The sequence below is a fragment of the Schistosoma mansoni genome, chromosome 1 (genome assembly GCF_000237925.1).
Source record: "Schistosoma mansoni strain Puerto Rico chromosome 1, complete genome".
Lineage (NCBI taxonomy): Eukaryota > Metazoa > Platyhelminthes > Trematoda > Strigeidida > Schistosomatidae > Schistosoma > Schistosoma mansoni.
In genome coordinates, this window is record NC_031495.1 from 7,784,573 (window position 1) to 7,807,365 (window position 22,793).

Below are 22,793 nucleotides of genomic sequence, written 5' to 3' on the forward strand. Positions count from 1 at the left end.
ACTAATATAATAAAGCAATGGATAAATAGTACTATTGTAATAATCTTTTAATGATAATATAATACAGAATATTATCAATATTATTAATGATAATAATAGTAATAATAATAATCAGCTTATGTATATACATACACTGAAATCTATCATTCAATATGTTTCAATGTATTCAATTCTCAATACATGTAATCTATCTATCTATATATATATATATATTGAAAATGTAAATAACAAGGGACTATTGTTATGCAAAATGTTCAGTAGATAGATTATTTTTTTTCATTATTGTTGAAATATCCATATATGTATTATTGTAAATAATAATAATGTGTTAAAAGAAGAAAGATTTCTATCTTATCAATGTGTGCTCGTTCGTATATAAATGTAAATAACAAAAAGGGGAGAGTAGACTATTAGTAATAAATAGAATTAGAAGTAGTATTATAAAAATTCAACAAATGGAGGGGGGAAGAAAATTTAATGTTATAAATATGTATATTATACATTGTATTAACATACGCATTTAATTTTGATTGGTTCATTAGAAATTCTCACCAATCATATTTGAGTAAATGCGTTAAAATCCTTTTTCTATTGGATGAAAGTAAATGGATAGAATAAATTTTTTATTTATTATACAGTTTGTGACCTAAATTTAAAATTTTAGCGATTAATGATAAGCAATATAGGGAAATTTTGTTGATTGATTTTTTGGGTCATACAATGATAAGTCGACCAATGAAAAATATCATAATTGGTAAATAACGAATAAAATGTCAATATTTTATGGACGAAACGCAAGTCCTGGATTCTACTGCTAGCCACCATCCATCTTTGTTTATAATGCTTGTGAATTAAGGTTATGTCGAGGCAATACGCACAGTATGCACATATACCAATAAGAGACTGATCAGTTGTAGTCCTAAACATCAATAGGAAGATTCAAACAAACAATACTAAGTGAATTTAATACTTTATGAAGTTATTTCATTTCTAGTCTCAATCTAATCCAACTGTTTAGTAGTTGAACTTCAAGTACAAAGCAATTTCATCCATGTGGTTGCCTCTTTTATAATGAATAAATTAAACATAATTATCAGTACAGGGTTGTGGAGATTGTTGAGTTTCATTAAAATCATGAACCTATCAATGTTTGAGTCACTGAACAGACGTTTCGTCTTGGTAAGGTACTCTTCAACGTTATACATCCAATTAACCTCAAAACCTTCGGTTTCGCTCGATGATGCTTAACTTATAGACTACTGAGTTGGCATCCAGTGGTGTTAGTGTTTAGTGCTTCCGGGTTTTTAATAGTGGTCTAACATTAATAAGTTCATGATTTCAATAAAAAATAACTATTTTCGCAGAATGATATACTGAAATATCAGATTTACAATTATAGCTTGATAATATTATAGTTGGATAGTTATAAAATCTTTTCCCATCATTTTAATTAGTAGAGAATTGAATTCATGACGTTTTGTTACTTAATGTTAGTCGCCTCTTCAGAGAATGAATAACTAAACGGACTAAGTTTAGATTGTTATCATGAATGGATCAATGTTAGACTATCATTGGAAACCTGGAATTACTGAACAGCCGTTTTATTCTAGTATAGGACTCCTCAGCAGTGCGCATCCACGATCCCGCACGTGAGAATCGAAACCAAGACCTTTGGTCTGGTGTGCAACGCTTAACGTGTAGTGACCTACTTTTATGAAGAGAACGAGATTGGCATAATGGAAACAATTATTATTATAACCAACTGTACCAGTGACTGTTTTGCTTTACCTGTTTGTTTAAGTATACAAAAAGCCCACTTTTCCATTGTTTGCGACCTTGCATACTCAATAGTCTCGCTTGTGGATTTTGGCACGGTCTCGGTATTATTTCTACGCCACAAGATCTTCAAAAATTGCATTTTACTACAACCTTCAGCTGCCTTCTGATATTTGGCCTTCGGAAGTATCTAACATAGCAACTGGCACGTAGTTTCCCTGTAGTGGTTATCATATTCAACCGCGACTCGATGCCTACCACAAACCTCTAAACTACTGACCCGAAATCCGACGGTGTTAATGTCTAACTTCAACCAATCCACGGTATTGCGCGACAGTCCTCCATTTCTTTCACTGAGTAACTGTCTCACAACAGACACAGATGAACTCACCTGGTCACGGTTTTTTACTAGAACTCCAAGAATTACATCTTGAAGCTAGTCACTAGTGAGCGCATGTTAATTATCAGTAAGGGGTTGTGAAGATTGTTGAGTACAGAGGAATAGATCTCAAAATATTTGGTACAGTTAAAACACCTTTGATTATACTACTGTCATATCATTTAGGTCAAAGGTTAGACAATATTTGTGTATTTATTTATACATTAGTCGAGATAAAGAGGCGATATTTATAAAATAATGTATAATTCTTAATTGAATGACATAGTCAAATGTGTTTTTATTTGAGATTCTTTTCCACTGCAGCATCGAAATTTGTATTAATCTATCCAATTATTTATCGTGTGGAGAAATGACTGACACGACGTTGAGAAACGTTAAAAATTCGATTGTCTGCCGATTAGAATATTATATGTATGGAAATAAACTCCTATCAGGAGTATTAATGTAAACACACATAGACGTGGAGAAACACGATACGACCACTTGTACTTGATAATAAAATTATTATAACCAATTGTCAATTTGCATATTGGTCATCCCAGAATCATAAATGATTAACCAAATATTGCGATAAGCCACTGAAATGGTCTTTAAAAATGTATGCATCGAAAGTTATTGTCTACCGGAATTACTAACTGAAATCATTTCAATGTGACTACACATATTAAACCTGAAATATTTAATAATAACGATGATAATAACATTAATGGTTTTGATTAATATTATTAATGATAGTATAAATTCCAGTAAGTAAAAATATCAACTGAATACCTTCCTAAATTATTCTTAAAGCAAACTCAATGGAAATTTAATAATTAAGTAAATCTTGTTAATTGGACACTGAAAGGCTTAAATAAACATGACGTTGGTTTAATCTATAGTGATTTGGATTCTTCTGTTGCTGATATTTCGGGTGCAATTTGTTCAGCCTTAGTTGGCATATGTTCATCTTATACGGATCGCCTCAATAAAGCCATTATGATACAAGTTCGTATCAAATAAATGAAATATGTCTGGCGATAGAATCCAAGACACGCGTTTCGTCTCAGAGAAGATGGCAGCACCGGAATGTGGGTATATTCAGCTGACGAGTCCAATGCAAGCCGTAAAGCACATTGTGGGTTCTACTGGTAGCTACTTTCCATCTATTCTTTATAAACATGACGTAGGTGGCTACTCAGTGATCAATCAGTTGCAAATATCTCACTTCTGAAAGTGATCGATTGCAACCAGTATATCTCAGTAACACTAAATCAAACTATGAAGCTAGTTAATCCAGGTTTGATTATTACCAAATGTACCAACTTCCTAAAATTAAGCGTACATCCTGGTGGTGAGTGTCAACTATCATCACATAGCTTGAGTCAGATAGGATTTGTTGTTGACTTCATGAAATCATCTGACATATCAATTAACTAGATAGGTCTTACCATTTATTTATTAATAGAATATCTAAGTAAACATTAAACGATCGTAATACATGATAAGAATAATGTTTCACTGAGAATACTTACCGACAGAATGTTGGAAAAACACCCAATCTGCTATCTATATCATTTGTTCAATCGATAATTTCATCATCTATCAATTGAATGGTAATATAATTATGGTTAGCTGACATAAAAAGATTCATGACAAGTCATAAACCAAAAGACAGTATCCGTGAGAAAAAGTATATTTCTACTTATACGAGTTATATGCAATAACCTACTGACTACGTGTTGGATCTAGTTAGTTCAATCATATGAAATATCAAATGAGCATGGATGGATCACATTATGACCTTATAATAATGAAAAAAAGAAAATCAAATTTAGTTGAAAAAACGTATGACAGATCTTTGTATTGTTGTACATGTAAATGTTTGTTTCTGTATCTGTTTGATTTTCACATATAAATTAATAATTTTTTTGCTCATTTGATTTACTAGTAATGTGGTTTGATCTCTTGATAGTGTATGACCAAGACGAACTATAATGCATCGATCAATAATCAAAATGGTACCTATGGTAACATTGATTCGGGTGTAAGAAAGGTATTCACTAAAGACAATGGAAGATGATCACACAATATCTTGGACTGATCAATGTTGGTCATGTGCACTACTGCAGTGGTGTCAGTGGTCTGGAAGCTTAGTGTTCGAGACTGAAAGTCTCTGGTTCGAATCCCAGTAGTGAAGTCGTGGATAATCTTGTACTAAGATAAAAAAACGGCTATCTAGAGCTTTGATAGCAAGAGTAGATATATGTTAACATGTCTACTTTCATAAAATCAACTATTTTGTGTGTCTAAACTTTTTTTAAATCATCTATTTTTCGTTTGTACAAAATGTCTTGATAAATTTTTTCTCATATGTTCCAAAATCAGGGTTGATCGAATTCAGTCAAGAATATTAAAAATAAGATAATTTGTTTAGTCATAAAACTGAAAAATTTTTGCTTCTTTGAAATTATTCGGTAAAATGGTACTTTACTGATGAACTAGCCAGATATCAGATGAGGATCTAGATTTTTTTGAAGATTCAAATTGCGAAGAAAGTTAGCTTGTAACGTATTATGCAATATTTTCATTATACAATATAGATGATAAATAATGCAGATTATAGCCATGTCTTATTGAATTACTAGAAAGATGTTATTGAGATCAGGAACAAAATTAGGTTAGACGATCAGTGAATACCTAGGATCAATGCATAGCTGTTTCGTCCTAGCATGAAACTCCTCGATGATTCCCACCCATCAACCATACAACCAGGAATCACGGTCAGGCCGTTCGGTCTAGAGTGCGAACACTTAGCATCTGGGCCAATGAACTCACTGCAATGATATGCAGTTTTAACTACAATCAATTTACGAGATAGCTCGACAATCTTAAATTGTCTTCAGTGGTTAGCTTCCTCATACCCAATATGGTTGAATTCCATTAGTCACAGTTTCTCACTAGGAAATGCGTTTTGAAGCTAGTTACTAGTAAACACACGATAATTATCCCCATCGAGTTATGGCGATCGTTGAAGTAAAAAAAGATTTACCATCATAACTTAAAATCCGAACTTTACTCTGTTTTAAAATATATCAAACTCCTGGATTTCAATAATTTCCCTTAAGTAAAAATTTGCACAAATAAAATTGTGTTCATTCCTGAGTACTCTAACTGAAACTGAAGTCTCTTCATTTTTATAGGAAATAGATAGAGGGATGAAATATATCGGTAACCATGATGCTCATATACACATCATGTGAAGTCGTGTAGTATACACATAAGTTACAATACACATGGGGAGGGGTAAACACAAATTATGAACAAAACCAATAATACATAGTATACTATTTTTCAAGAAAATGGGTAAATGGTATACAAATTAAAATTAAATTAATCTTTTCCTTGTTGCTACGCCATGATCGTTTCTTCTAGTTCTGTGTGAATTACAGACCAATTTTAACGTTCATTAGTAGTATTATTAATAGTAGTAGAAATAGTTTTACTAGTAATTATATCACTTGAAGTATAATTTTTTGAATATTTCAGTGGTAATGGTGGTGGTGGGGGTTACGATGATGATGGGTTGGAGAGGGAGAATCATTAACATCAATAATACAGATTATGTCTAATATAATGTAAAGTGGTTATATTAAGTGTAAGCGATAGCTTACTGTGAGCATGCGCGAACGTCAATGAAATGGTTTACGTATTTAATCAAAGAGATCCCTAACTCACCGATTCAATTTGATTGTATATGTATATAAAGGCGAACAATTGATTTTTTAAACGATAATAATAAGAAACTTTATTCTATGTTTTGTATATTTATTTGTATAGTTGTCAAGACTATGATACTAATCAATGAACAATTTTTATTGTTAAAAGACTTAGTAACCCTATCGGATTAAAGTCAATATATATGTATTTTCCCCACATAAGGGTTTTAAATGAGAGATTAAACAAGCATGTATCACAGTATAGAATTCGAGTATATATATAGGTATGTATGTGTGTTTGTACATATTAGGAAGTGGGCGGAGCGAATATTCCTCTGTAGGTGGAGTATTGTTGAGACAGGAATTTAAACGTTAGTTGTAATCAGTTATTTTCCTGTCATCAATGTGATCATCATCAAACAGGGTGGATCGAAAGACCAGATGGCGATGTGAGAGAAAGAGGGAAATTATGTTTAAATGTTTTTAATTTTCTAAAAGCAATTTATACTGAACTGAAAAACTTTCATTTGGTTGAACAATTTCACCCGTATACAGGATAAATTACATAATATAACAATAATTGTTTGTTCACTATTATAAATTTTATTACAGTAAGGATTTCTAGCCTCAATTTTGCAATCTGGCAACAAACTGCTCTTTAGTATATATTTGAATGACAATCATTCAAAATAGAAATAGATTTTATAAATATTTGCTGTAGTCCGAATCTACTATTTATTTTTAGCTGTAATAGTTTGTCCCTTCATTTAACTGGTAGTTAAAGCTGGAAATGTTAACCAACTAATGATGATTTAGTGGTCTAGAGACTATGTGTTTCAGGAAAGATCTGAAGGTCCTAGGCTCGATCTCTAGGGGTCCCATACTAGAGAGAAAACAGATATCCTGTTTCCTCAGCTTTACAGTAGTTGGTTGAATGAAATCAGCCACTGGTATAAGCTATAAAATCCAACGATCCTCACAAATCTCCTAAACTATTAGACCGGTAGTTAAAATACTTTTCAGTTCAAATATACTGAATACATGAATACAGACAATGGATTAGATAAACTGAGGAAATATTCTGAACTAAGAATTGAGAAGTTTTCCTGCTCTTCGCTACAATCGTTAAATAAGAAGTAGATGTCAAGATAACGAGTTGAACTAAGAATCGTCCGTATATCAATTACAAATAATTAAATTTTTGAAATTTAAGTCACTATTTTTGAATATATAGGTAATATTTATTACGTATTGAGCTCATTTGAAGCACTATTAAAGATCTAAAATCACTGAACAGCTATTTTACCGTACTTCAGAACTCTCTAATAGTATGCTCACACACATGACCCCACTAGGGATTGAATTGGGAACTTTCAGGTCTCACATAGAGCATTTAAACTTTAGACTACTAGGCCGACATCCAGTCATTTTATATGCCAAAGTTTCACGTTAAAACCAAGTTGTTGAGTGTTAACTTTCTGAAAATTTAAAATGTGCCCAAGATTGACAGTTATCAATGATAATGTGTATCTTGGATTTTATGAAAATATGATCGAGAGAATGAAAAATTCACTTTATAAGTATAAACATTCCCTTGGAAATATCCATAAGACAGTTTTGTAATTTTAAATTAAGGATAAAAGTATCATACAGAAACGAATCATTCAAAATTTAAAAAAATAAATGATTTCTTATATTTCACCGAATAAAATTTGAAATGGAAACACCTTTGCGTAGTGTTCAGAATGTTTAAAAATGACAGAGAATATTCTTTATATCATATGAGAAAAATGACAATGTTCGACACTCCGAGCTTTCATATTTTTAAACACAGCTTTCATGTAACACGTGTATCAATGAGTTTTTGCTTCACTTTGATTAATTTAGGGTAACTAAGTATAATTCTCGGTCTGGGGTTGTGGAGATTGCAGAATTTCATTGGAATCATGAACCGGCAAATGTCAGACAACCAATGAAATCCTGGAAGTACTGGATAGCTGTTTCGTTCTAGTATGGGACTCCTCACCAGTGCACATCCACGACCCTATATCCGAGGATAGAACCCAGGACCTTCGGTCTCTCGCGGGAACACCTAACCTCAAGACTACTAAACCGGCATCCAACGGTGTTAATCACTGATCAGTCTATGATTTCAATGAAATTCAACAATCTTAACAATCGCAAACTGAAAATTATCATGTGATCACTAGTGACTAGCTTCGAGAGATTATTCTCGAATTCCTACTAATAAGTCATAACCAATGGAGTTCAACCGTGTCTAGTATGAGGCAGTTACTCACCGAAGACATTGGAAAATGGTCGCGCACTACAATCGAGTGTTAGAAGTTAGACATCAACACCGTCGGATGCCGGCTCAGTTTTCCGGAATTCGAGCGTTTGCGCGCAAGACCGAAGGTCTTGGGTTAGAGTCCTAGGTGCGAGATCGTGTATACGCACTTTTGAGAAGTCCAATACCAGGGCGAAATGGCCGTTCTGTAGTTTCAAATTTCCAGTGGTGGTCTGATGTATATCAGTTCATGATTTCAATGAAAAAAAACAAGCAATTTTCTTGGTGTCTCACTGAATCACAGATGAACTTGTGGAGGAATGCTAAAGTTCTATGATTTTATCATATGCACTATAGCGATAACAATGATTTATCTATAATTTTATCTTTGTAACTCTTCAGTGAATATGATAGGAAAAATTTTCTATGCTATGATTACTTATCTATCAAATTATTTATGGATGTTAAAAAAAAACCCAGAAAGAACGCTTTTGAGTGAATATATTAACATTCAGATTGATGAGATTATGTGGTGATTCTTGTATCAACATGATGTCTGGAAAACTCATAATAATCCTTGAAAAATAATAAACTTTTTAAGTCTATCAAACTCTGACAAGGTTTATTGTTTCTTCATAGTTGAAATCATGATTCAATTGAAGCTAGATCACCATCGAAAACCTGGGAGCACTGGACTATCGTTTCGTTCTAATATGGGACTCCTCAGCAGCGTGCATCCACGACCTCACCTCACGAGATTCGAACTCAGGACCTACCAGTCTCGCGCGCGAGCACTTAACCGATAGACCACTGAGCCGGCATTCGATGGTGTTTATGTTAGAGGTTGTGAATGCGCACTGCTGAGGAGTCCCACAATAGGACGAAACGGTCGTCCAGTGCTTCCAGGTCTCCCTTGGTGGTCTAGCTTCAATGGACTCACGCTTTCAACCATGAAAATACTAAATCTACACAAAACCCCTTCTGTTTATTGTTTCTGTCGTAAAATTTTTTTATACTTGTAAAGACTGTCCGCTTATTAAGTGTAAGGTAGATTTAAAATCACGCTGTTATTTTAAGAATCACTGAAAATCATTCCTACACGATACTTTTAGCAAATCAAAAATCTTTTTTTCTTTAAACAACTAACAATTTTAATTTATATTACATCTTCATCGTTAAATACAGTCTTCAAAAATCCCCATTCTGGTAATAATCATATGTTCACTAGTGACTTGTTTCTAGATGGATTCTATGAAGCCGTGATCAATGGAGTTCAATCTGCGTCGACTAGACACAGTTATCCACCCCAGACAATGAACGAATGGTTGCGTAAGATCATGATTCGATCGAAGTTAGACATTAACACCATTTCAGTGACCTTGAGGTTAAGTTTTCACACAAAATCGAAGGTCCTGGGTTCGAGTCTCATGTGTGGGATCGTGGATGCACACTTCTGAGGAGTCCCATACTAGAATGAAACAGTCATCCTGTGATTTCAGGTTTTGAATGGTAGTCTAGCTGAAATTGACTCATGAATTCAACATTTTAAAAATGAAGTTCTGTTGATTAAACTATTTATTTGTCAATGTGTATATATAGCTGAATTATATTTAATTTTAACAAATGAATACGAAATACTTAAAGAGTATATTGACTCTTGAAATGAATCAAACAATCTGATTATAATTAACAAGTTATACATTCTATGATATATTGTTAAGTGTTTATATGCATTAGAATAATAAGAACATGTTGAAAGTAAATTTTAATTACATTGAGATTTGAATGATTGACATATGAACTACTGATTATTGAATATTTCTGAAAAAGTTTCTTTAATTGTACGAAAGTGTCTAACACTAAATTCATTTATTAATGTTTGTTTGAATCTTCCCATTGATGTTTAGGACTGCAACTGGTCAGTCTCTTATTGGCATATGTGCATACTGTGCGTATTGCCTCGATATAGCCTTAATTCACAATATTTAAAGGCAGAGATGGATAGTGGCAAACAGTGGAATCCAGGACGCGCGTACATATGCCAATAAGAGACTGATCAGTTGCAACCCTAAACATCAATGGGAAGATTCAAACAAACAATACCAAGTGAATTTAAACTTCACCCCATTGCACAAGCTGGTGACTATCAGGGTGCAGTAGCTGAGTGGATAACGCGATGGCGTTTGAAGCGAAAGGTACTGGGTTCGAGTCCCAGAGTGTACATCAACTGTGAGTTGCAGGTACATCCAGCTGACGAGTCCCAAATAGGACGAAACGCGCGTCCTGGATTCCACTGCTAGCCACTATCCATCTTTGCTTATAGTGTCTAACACTGATTTAAAAATTTTCTACCTATCGAAATATTTAAGATTTTTGATTTACATTGTTGTCAGGGTCGTGAGTGGATACTACTGAGTTGTTATATTGTAGGATGAAACCATTATCTTGTTTACTTCCTAGTTCGTCATAATTATTTGAGATTACATCGAATGATTAGGAAAATCTTCAAATAAGTAAGATTATTTAAAGTAAAAACCGATTATACTAGCAGATTTAAATACAATAACCTACTAAACAAATTAATTAATAAGTAGTATCTTTCAACATATACTACTAATCTTCAATCAAAGTAGTTTCTCTCTACCTATTACCTTTAAGTTGTTGTTTTATTAACGAAAAAGCTATAATTATGTCATGAATTTATTTGATCAAGTAATATACTTAGAAGGGGTTGTTTTGTGGAGATTTTTAGGAATTTTATAGTTGAATTCATGAGTCACTTGAAACTAGATTACCATGAAAAAACCTGGAAGCACTGGACAGCCATTTCATCCTATTGTGGGACTCCTCAGCAGTGCACATCCACGATCCTACCTCTAAAGATTCGAACCCAGGACCTATCCAGTCTCGTGTGCGAGAGCTTAACCACCAGACCACTGAGCTTGCCGGTATTCAACAGTCTTAATGTTTAACTTCAACTAATATACTCATTTGATTTAGTGTTTATTCAAATTTATGTATTTCATTCTCTTATTATATCCATTCTATTATTACTACTACTCACACTAATATTACTACTACTACTACTACTACTACTACTACTACTACTACTGGCCTTGATTTGTTTAACTGTCCTGAAAAAAAATTTAATCCTTTTCGATTAATCAATTTGTTATGTTTCTTTTAAATATAAAAAAAACAAAGAAAAAATTAGGTTCATAAAAGGGTAATATTTATAAGGTAACAAAAATAGTTACATTTATTCTACAATAATCAATAGTTTCTATGATTTTGATTGAAATAAAAAGGGAATTCATGATTTCAATGTTAAAATAGAATAAACATTGATTAGATATGTTCATAATATTATAAGATTAATGAACAATGTAATCATATCAATGTTCAATATGTTCAATGGTAAACATAATATTGTTTATCATTATAAACTGACAATACCCTAGAGAATTCTCATTTTTCTTCTGTTACATGTTTACATAGTGTTGAAACGGTTCGTTTTCTTTGTTACACTCGAATGGGACATTCATTTATCTTAGATGAATATCAACAGTAGATTCCTTTCCAGTGTCTATTCTACAGAATTTTAACATAACTCAGATTAAGAATATGCGATTATCCTGACTAGAAAAGTAAATATATTTCCACATCAAAAACTTGATACAGTCCAACAGCAAATAGATAATTAATAAATAATAAGGAAAAGGGGAATATATAACTCATCTGACACCTGTCAGATTATCTACATTTCTAACTAAGCAGACAAATTAATTATTTTCATGGTTGAAATAATGAGTCAATTGAAGCTAGACCACCAAGGAAAACCTAGAAGTATTGGACGGTCGTTTCGTCCTATTATGGGACTCCTCAGCAGCACTGTTGTATGGTGGTCTATCGGTTAAGTGCTCGCGCGCGAGACTGGTAAGTCCTGGGTTCGAATCTCGCGAGGCGAGGTTGTGGATGCGCACTGTTGAGGAGTCTCACAATAGGATGAAATGGCCGTCAAGCAGTGCTTCCAGGTTTTCCATGGTGTTCTTGCTTCAATTTGACTCAAGATTTCAACTATATATAAAAAAAACTATTAAAAATCTCCACAAAACCCCCTTCTGATAATTGACACCCCTAATGATTTTGTTCTTTTTTTAAAAATATATTTTGAATCGAATTATTTTGTTTCCATTTCTATTATTTTTGGCTATGAATTTAAATTTGTCCTTAATATTTTATTAAGTTTTAAGAATCGAATTCTTCTTATTATTATTACCCCTCCCCCTTAACTTAAGGTGTTTCTTTTGTTGTTGTTTTTTTTAATAATTATTAATGTACTTACAGTTCAATTAATGAATATCAGTATGATTGTCTCATATTGTGGCCTCATGAACAGCACAATTAAATACAAACCAATAATGATGAAAAACAAAAAAAAAGAATTCATTTTTTTTTCATATCTACGTGTCTCGGTCATATTTAGATGGATTATGTAATAGTAGTAATAATTAATTGTAATCATATAAATGTGAATAGTTAAGTTTAATTTAATCAGTTTTTTTTTATAATCTATTTATCTCTTTGTCTCTTACTTACTCGTTCATTGTCATCGATTTACGGGTATAGAGATGAGTACGTGCGTAGGTGTGCTTATAATAATCAAAAAATAAAGAAATCTGAGTTCATTTTTTTTTGTTTTCAGAGTACTCTTCGTCAGTGATACCTTACTTATTATACATATACATATACATACAAAGTAAGAAAATGAAATATATGTACTTATTTATTCATATATACTTGAGAATAAGAAAGGTTGGTTTTATAGATTTCAGCTTATTATCATGCCAATCGTTCAATGTACAGTATTGAAATGTAGAATTTCATTGATGACCTGAATTTATTTTGTAGTGTTATTGTGTTTTTTTTTTTTGAGGCCATACAGAGTTGTTCAAAATCACAATTAACCGAACAATTAATTTAACAAAATACTATACTCAGAAGGGGTTTTGTGGAGATGTTAGTAATTTTATAGAGTTGAAATCATGAGTCAATTAAAGCAAGACCACCATGGAAAACCTGGAAGCACTGGACAACCGTTTCAGCCTATTATGGGACTCCTCAACAGTGCGCATCCGTGATCCCGCCTCGCAAAATTCGAACCCAGGACCTACCAGTCTCGTGCTAGAGCACTTAACCGATAGACCACTGAGCTTGCCGGCATTCAACGGTGTTAATGTCTAACATCAACCAATCCACGAAATTGAGCAACCATTCACCAATGTCATCAATGAGTTAGTATCTCTCAACAGACCTGGTTGAACTCACTGGTTACTGCTTCTCATTAGAAGTCCAGGAAATACCTTATGGAGCCAGTCACTAGTCAGCACATGATCATTATCAGAAGGGGTTTTTGTGGAGATTTTAGTAATTCTATAGAGTTGAAATCATGAGTCAATTGAAGCTAGACCACCATGGAAAACCTGGAAATAGGACGAAACGGCCGTCCAGTGCTTCCAGGTTTTCCATGTTGGTTTAGCTTCAATTGACTCATGATCTAAACTCTATAAAAATATTATATTCTTTAAAATATCCAAATGAACTACAAAACCATTTTTTAATCATTAAGAGAAAGGTCTGAGTGAATAACGCGATGGCGTTTTAGGCTAAAGGTACTAAGTTCGAGTCCCAGAGTGAACATCAACTCTGAGATGCAGGAACATCCAGCTGACCAGTCCCAAATGGGACGAAACGCACGTCAAACTGGATTCCACTGCTAGCCACTATCCATCTTTTCCTATAATGCTTGCGAAATAAGGCTATATCGAGACAATACACACACTATTCACATATGCCAATAAGAGACTGACCAGTTGCAGTCCTAAACATCAATGGGAAGATTCAAACAAGTAATACTAAGTGAATTAAGAGAAAGGGTTTAAATGATTCTGTTGTTGAATTTCGATAAGTATTGATTGATATATATTCATTTAATTCGGATAGCCTCAATATAAATCCACTCAGTTGATGAGTTCTAAATAAGATAGAAAGCATACCCTCAGTTACACTGATTGTCACGATACACCTAATCAATAAATAAAAAAACATTCTACAACATTCTAGGCCTAAGCTATTTTTGTGTGATTAAATATGCTTAAAAAGTAAAATGGAAGTCACTTATTAAAATGAAATGTTATTTGAAATTCTTATTAATTGAGACCATGAACCAGTCAATGTTAAACAACAACTGAAAACCGGGAAGCACTGGATGGCTATTTCATCCTAGTATGGAACTGTTCAGAAGCATGCATCCAAGATCCTGCAAGTGGTGCTTGAAACCAGGACCTATCCGTCTCGCGCGCGAGCGCCTAACCTCTAGACTACTGAGCTGGCATCCAAAAGTGTTCAACCAGGGATGTTTTTTTGTTTTCAGTGGTTCCCAAATTAAGGTTATCCTGTGAAGAAAACCATTTTCAAACTAAAGGCATAGTCCATTCGGAATCATATTCTATTAGCTTCTGGTTTCGATTGTCAGTATTTCTTTAACTTATGCTCTCGTCTTTGCAAATTATAACCTATTGTTTTTATCAGTAGAAGTAAATGTGTCATCTTATGTACTTATTGAGTCCTTGGCACATATCTAATTTTGTATTTTTTTTCTAGATCATCTCATACACTCTGCTTTTTACACTCGCCCATTGTACAACTGTACCTTCAAGGTGAACGTTTCAAATATACTAATTTCTGTCACAGATCGACTTAGATTAAATATTCATTGAAAACCTGGAAGTATTGGACAACTATTTCTTCCTAGGATGGCACTCCTCAGTAATACCTATCAACAGATGATTGAATGCAGAACCTTCGACTTCGAAATCAGACGCTCAACCTCTAGAACACTGACTCAGGACACAATGATGTATATGCCAAGTTTTGGTTACACTTACCATTGTCTTGGGAGGTAACTACCTCATACACTAATTTGAATGGGTAGCTAAAAATCTAGTGAAAAATAGTCACCAGCGAAGTTCAAACTTTTCTGGTTTGAAGTAGTTACTTACTGTGGACAGTCAACGATGATCATTTGATAATATGAATCAATCGACGTCAGGTATATCACTGAATTCTGGTTCAGTTGATTAGAGGTTAAGGGTCCGCGTTATAGACACAAGGTTGTGTGCTCGGTCTACTGTGGTGAATAAAGAGATGCACACTATTTAGGAGTGTCACACTGGAGAAAATACAGCTAATCATCGTTTCTTTAGTTTTCCATTATCTTTATAAACCCCTAAACTGATACCTATTTCTTTCTAGTGCTTCTATCATCTCTTATACTTTTTCATACAGTTTGACAAAATAATTTAATAAATCACCAATAAGGGGTTATTTTTTTTAAGGTAAACATTTCCACTTTATATTCTCATTACTTAGATCTTAAATAAAATCCATTTATCTGTCTATTATTAATCGATTATATTAGATACAATCCTATTTTATTGATTAAAGATTAAAGAAATCAAGTGTGAATAATGATGATATTTTTTTGCTAATTAGATTTATGTTAAGGAATTATTACTTCTTTCTTTTTCTCTCCTTCATTTACACTGTTTATACTACTGATTGAAGAATTTACTTCAAGCAACATGAACATGTTTCTATTGTAAATATATATGGAATAGGGGATGCTCGTTGCTGACGAGTCCAATACTAGGACGAAACAGCCGTTCAATTAATTCAGGGTTTTCGATGGCGGTCTAGTTTAGATCGATTTAGGAATTCAACTACTAAAATTCACGATTTTATTTGCTGAATCTTTATTGGGTCATATGCACTGTGAGTAAATACTTTCATGTAACTTGTGATTAGCAATCGAATACAGGACAACTGTTACATACTAATGGGGACTTTTTAAGTGAATGTACTTACATTCTAATATTTATATTGACCCTTCAGGGTGTACATTGACAAAAGGAATGGATCGAATCCAGTTATTTTCACCAACTATGAGAAAATTTATACCTCTACAAATAATTTCCCAACATTTAAACAAGTTTATAGCTGTCTTGACTCAATTATTTAATAGGCTATTTATTGAACTAGTAGGTGCTGAGTTTGAGTATGCCGAATTATCAAAACTAGAGTATAAAGGAATCCAGTTGACATATACCAAATAAGATGAAATGCTCTTACCGGATTCTAATTCAATCTGTCATTTAAAAGTCTACGATAGATTTTAATTTGTAATTAAGAGTTTTATCAATGAGCTAAAAACTTACTATTGAATTTACTCCAGGATACAAATCTCATAGATGATGATAGATTGTCATTAACAATGCTAAACTATGATCTAGCTTTATATGTAATAAAACAAGCTTGTAAAATATAGATCTTTGAGTGTGAAGATAGTTGTTAAATAGTTTTATTTTTATTAATTGGAAAATCTAAAAGTTCTATTCATAATAAATATATTTTAAATGATAGCTCAATGAGTCGAAAATTGTATTCCTGGTGTTTCGGAACTTCATGTAAGTCACTTCTTTAGGGTAACTATCATGACCAACCTTGGCATTGATACATTCATAAGTTAAAAACTACGTTTGACCCTAATTATCAGTAAATGTATTTTTTTCTTTAAAGAGTCCCAGTTAGTGATAAAAGCAATCAGCAAGTCATATATTAAAGATTCTTTGACTGACACCTATATGTGTTAAGAAAATATCAGGTTACTTAGTCTTTTTCTCTTACATGTTAGCTCTTTCACCACAGGATAACTTCGGTGACGTATGCTTACTTGAATACTTACTTACGCCTATCACTCTCAATGGGGCATAGACCGCCGACCAGCATTCTCCAACACACTCTATCCTGTCCCTTCCTTTCTAGTTCTATCCAATTATTGTTCATTCTTCTCATGTCTGTCTCCATTTCTCGGTGTAATGTGTTCTTTGGTCTTCCTCCGCCTGTAGCCCCTCCGGGAGCTACTGCTGGCTCCAAGCCCGGATAAAGGAGGAGGGTTGGGCATGGGGTTAGCAAACCTATTCCGAAGAAAACTGACACGCTAAAAAAACGCTAACCATAAAAAAAACTATTCGATGACGTGTAACTTATTCATATTTCCGTAATAAGATTACCCGTTAACTTATTTATTGTTATTGCTATTAGTTTGCTCCTTTTGTTATGTCAGGTTTCTACAAAAATAGAATGGATTGGTTGAAGTTAGACATTAATACCATTGGATGCCGGCAAGCTCAGTGGTCTAGAGGTTAGGTGTTCGCGTGCGAGACTGATAGGTCCTTGGTTTGAGTCTCGAGAGACGGGATTGTGAATGCGAACTGCTGAGGGACGAAACGGCAGTCCAGTGTTTTCATGTTTTCGATGGTTATCTAGCTTCAATTAACTCATGATCTCAACTATTAAAAATAGAATTGTTCTTTTTACAATTTTTAACTTCTGTTAATGTGTTGTTTACTAACACTGAAGTACTGTTGTCGTATTACATACATCCGATCTATTCAATTTCCTATTTGTTGAGTTGTATTAAAAGAATTTTCAATCGATCGTAAGTGAAACTTATTGTAGACCAGTTGAAAATTGTAATACGTTAAGTGTTTTTGTAAAAAAACAACAAAATGAAGTACTACTACAAAGTACATAAACGTTCACATTTTTGATAATATATATTGAGAAACTAAATTCACCTAGTATTGTTTGTTTGAATCTCTCATTGATGTTTAGGACTGAAACTGGTCAGTCTCTAATTGGTATATGTTCATACTATGCGTATTGCCTCGATATAGCCTAAATTCACAATCTTTATAGGCAGAGATGGATAGTGGCAAACAGTGGAATCCAGTTTGACGCGCGTTTCGTCCTATTTGGGACTCGTCAGCTGGATGTGCCTGCATCTCAGGGTTGATGTTCACTCTAGGACTCGAATCCATTACCTTTCACTTCAAACGCCATCGCGTTATCTACTCGGACAATGAGTCCTGATAGCCACTTGCTGACCAGTTGCAGTCCTAAACATCAATGGGAAGATTCAAACAAACAGTAGTAAGGGAATTTAAACTTCACCCCATTGCACAAACAAGTGGCTAACAGGACTCATTGGCCGAGTGGATAACGTGATAGTGTTTGGAGCGAAAGGTACTGGGTTAGAGTCCTAGAGTGAACATCAACCTTGAGATGCAGGTACATTCAGCTGACCAGTCCCAAATAGGACGAAACGCGAGTCAAACTGGATTCCACTGTTTGCCACTATCCATCTCTGCTTATTGAGAAACTAGTGTTCAGAAAAAGTGCTTAAAGGGATTTATTTAATTATTGTTCCAATTTTTCTATCGTAATCATTCATCATTGTACATCTTATATTCAAGATAACAAGAAATAATGAATGAACTTCGTTATTCTTACTTGCTCTATTGGATGACATAATTGGTTCTGAAATTATATTTAGGACTCTCAGGATATATATATATATATATATGCTTCTAGTTTATACATCTACAATAAATTAGGAGTAATTCTAAAATATATATCGGTTAGGTTTTTCATAATATCTCTCAGTCAGGAAACAATTTCAAAACAGACTGAAACTACTTCGACAAAGAAGTTTTAACACCATTGTAAGTTGTGTAATCTTTTCGTATTTATTTGAGACACTCTTTTCAATTTTCATGTGTGACTGAAAACACGATTAAATTCAAGGTTACCTAACCCCATAATGACCATATTTTCATTTAATCAGGTAGTTGTGCAGTTAGTTATCTATCGTTTACACAGAGGACTAACCTTAATTGGATAGCCATTGAAAATCAGGAGGCACCAAACGTCTATTTCCTCCTCAGTAGTGAGAAATTAGAGCTTTATCGGTAATCAAGGTGTTTTACCGGGCTGACTCAGTGGTCTAAAGGTTAGGTGCCCACCGCAAGATCTGCAAGTCATAGGCTTAATCTTCGGTTGATCTGTGGATGACTTTTTAAGATGAAACAGTTCTGTACTGCTGTTTTCCAACGATTGCCTAACTAAGATCAGTCACCGATGTAAACTATAAAACTCAGCTGTCTTCACAAAACTCTTATGATAATAATTAGAGGTAGTTAAAATATATGTTCTACGAGTTCTGTCTCACTAATTAAATAGTCTTGATACATAAATGTTTTATGTTCCATTCAATATGCGACACAGTTGTATAGTTAGTAACAACTAGTTTCTCCCAGTAAATATTCAGTTAATATTAATCAGTAATTCATAACCTATCATAAATCTTTTCAATAAAAAGATTAGTAAATTAATTCGATCCAATCATTGAATTCGCCTTAGTAACAACAATGATTCAATTTATTGTGTAAGTTGAGACACTTGTTCTAAATAAACAAATCAATAATTACCCATCAGTAAATTGGAGATAAAAATTCGTTTTCATTTTTTTTTTGAAAAGAAAGAAAAAAAAATTAAGAAACAAACAATTATCATTGGAATAGTTTGTTCGTCAACAATAAAGTGAACAACAACAACAACCACAATAGATCACTATTACACACACCTACACATAAACACATACACACACAAGTATATATCCAAACAAATGAATACATATGTACATATCTGATTATGTTAACCAGCTGTTTTGATACTGAAAAACATCTACACAAGTATATGTCTTCAAAGATAGGTAACTAAACAGTTCGTTGTACCAAATGATGATAATTTATTTTTGGTAATGGATACCAGAATGATAATTTTATTTGAAGATGTGTTTCTCTTATATCAAAAGGAAAGAAGAAACCACCTTACACTCCATCAACCCTTCTATAGATAGATACACTTGATCATTTAAAGTAAATAAGAAATAGTATCTGTTTAAATGTGAGAAGATATATATATTCCTTCAGGCTATTTGCTTTAGACTATTACGAATGTATGGAAAAAAAAAGAAATCATTTCATTTCCATTTTTCTTTTTAAAACTGTGAACGACAAAGAAGCAAACCAAATAAGATATTGCTTTAAGTAAATAAACATAGTCCTGATGTCGAGTAGATTGCATGATTATATTTCCAGTAGCATAGTATGAGTGTACAGATTTCTGAAAATTAGTTGTTAGGCCACTATTGATTATTAATGTAGTGTATTAAAACAGAGATTGGAATAATCAAACCTTTTCATTATAAGCTTTATCTTAACGGTTAGATAATTTGAAGTCAGTCAGTCAGCTACAACGTAGCACCAGGCACATATATGCATCGGTCAAATACTAAGTAAGTTACGAGTATCTTCTACTCTTAATGGCCACGTTTCGCAGCCGTAAAGTAGAACAGAGCGAATTGCTGCTCAGTATACTCGTCCCTTAATTGATTGACGGATATCTTGTCTTTGCCATAGATGACGTAAGTTGGCAAAAGCCAAATTATTGTTATTGCGTTGATTGTAGCCTTTGTTAAATTAATACACTAAACACTGCATATGATAACTTTAAATCGTGGAGTTAGGATTCAGTTAGGTCTATATTTGAAATGTTAATCATTTTGAAAGTTATGTGTGCAATCGTATTCTAAGTGACCTATTTTTTAAGACATCATCTTTAACGTATAGGAGAATTGATAAGAATATGGATGCATCAAAATGACATTGGAAAATGTACATGATCTCTTTAGCTATCTGTCTAATTAAACCTAATTTACATCATGGACTGACCTTAGTTAAATAACTAGTGAAAACCTGAAAGCATTGGACTAATAATTCATGATATTATAGGGTTCTTCATTAATAAGCATCTACGACCACACTAGGAATTTGACCTACGATATTCGAGTTTCATGATGAGCACTTAACCTTAGACTGCTAAATTGACATTGAGGGGATTGCATATCTAACTTTGTCAACTCATAATTTTGAGCAACAATCTTCCGAAATCTTCGGTCGCTAAATTCTTAACAGGTAACAAGATTTTACTGTACTCGCCACGGCTTATTACAAAACCTATAGGATTTACCTATCGAAATTAATCACAAGTGAGCACATAGTAATGTTTGAGTTAGGAGATTTGAGGCGATTAAGTTTTATAGTTTAAATTACAGACTAAGACGAAAACAACTGTCTATTCCTTTCTGTTTTCCAATGGTTATCTAACTAAGGCCAGTTAGTGATGTAAACTGTAAAATTCAACAATAGTCACAGCTTTATTAAATACAGCTCTAATTCAATTTTTAAAAAATTGACACTTATTAGACACTCAATTCACTCATTATCATCCTTTAACAACACAATAGAATTTTAGTGGATATACTGAATTTTTTAAAGATGTTCTGAGGAGTCCCACAGTAGGACGAAACGGCCGTCCAATGCTTCCAGGCTTTCCACGGTGGTCTAGCTTCAATTGACTCATGATTTCAACTATATATCTCATTATTATTGAAGATAATATTGATTTTTATATCCTTTTTAAAAGAATTGAGATGTTTTAGCTAAGAAGCTAATTTGCAAGGAAAAAATGTTTCAGTTTGATATGTTTTTGTAAACGTTAAATAGTTACTGCATGGTAACCAGTGTCAAGTTTAACTAGTACTCGGTACTGAATCAGTTTTATCAAACTTATTATAGTGTCATAACTAGTCTAACTTGTTTGACATCGTGTAGAGGATGTCTAGTGATAGTTAATCTCAGTAGGTTTTCATGAAATGTGACTCGTCACGAAGTCGTACTTATAATCTTAATGGTAATAATGCTTTCTCACTTGATTACAGAAATGTGATCAGGGATACAAACTAGAGAGATATGATATTAGTCAATACTCAGGTGATCTCTCGAAATGATGCCTTAATCCTACGTAAGTCAGTCAAAACCTGAATAGCCTTGTGGTAATCTATGTGGATTGATTAGCTCACTCAAGATTTTAGACAGGGCCTACTGATGAGTACCAACTAGCACGAACTTAAGTCAATATGGTATCATTCACGTCCAAATATTGAGATTTTGAAACTTCCATTTAATGTTTATGGCTATAATTGATCAGTCTTTTCGGAACATGTGTATTCCGTGCGGACTGCCTCGATAGCGCCATAATCATAATCATTTTAAGCAGAGATGGATAGTAGCTAGCAGTCGAATCTGATACTCCCCTTCCGTCTTATTTGGGACTCCACAACTGGATTTTCACATAGGGTGCAAGTACACCGAGACGGAATAATCAGTTGTAGCCATAAACATCAATGGAAAGATCCCCAAAACCTATGAATATCAATTAAATCTCACCTGATTATACAAACCAGTAGCTAATTTGAAAAAGCTATGGCAATCGGAGTAAACAATAATGGGTTTAAGTCTCAATATGATTATTAACTCTGAGATGCAGATACATCCAGCTGACGAGTCTCAAATATGGCAAAACCGTAGTACTCGTTTCTAACACTAGCTATCATTCATCTTTCCTTAAGAATTCACATGTTCAGATTATTTCTTTTCAGTCATTTTATACACACAAGAAAATCTCATTCTTTCATCATTCGCCTCCATAAACAATTTCTCTCTCTTCACTTGAAAGAATTTAATCACTATCATCCTTTTTCTTCTTCTTCTTCTTCTTCAGCCGAATGCTTTAGCATTAATACAAAACAATCATGAATGATCAATTA

The 22,793-nt window shown here is 33.3% G+C and overlaps 1 non-coding gene across 1 annotated transcript; it reads left to right on the forward strand.

Annotated features, from left to right (window-relative positions):
- Positions 1-10,312: 10,312 nt before the first annotated feature.
- Smp_tRNA_01250_Pseudo_TTG.1.1 lies at positions 10,313-10,383 on the forward strand. The gene has a single exon. It is a non-coding gene (tRNA).
- The last annotated feature ends 12,410 nt before the right edge of the window (positions 10,384-22,793 follow it).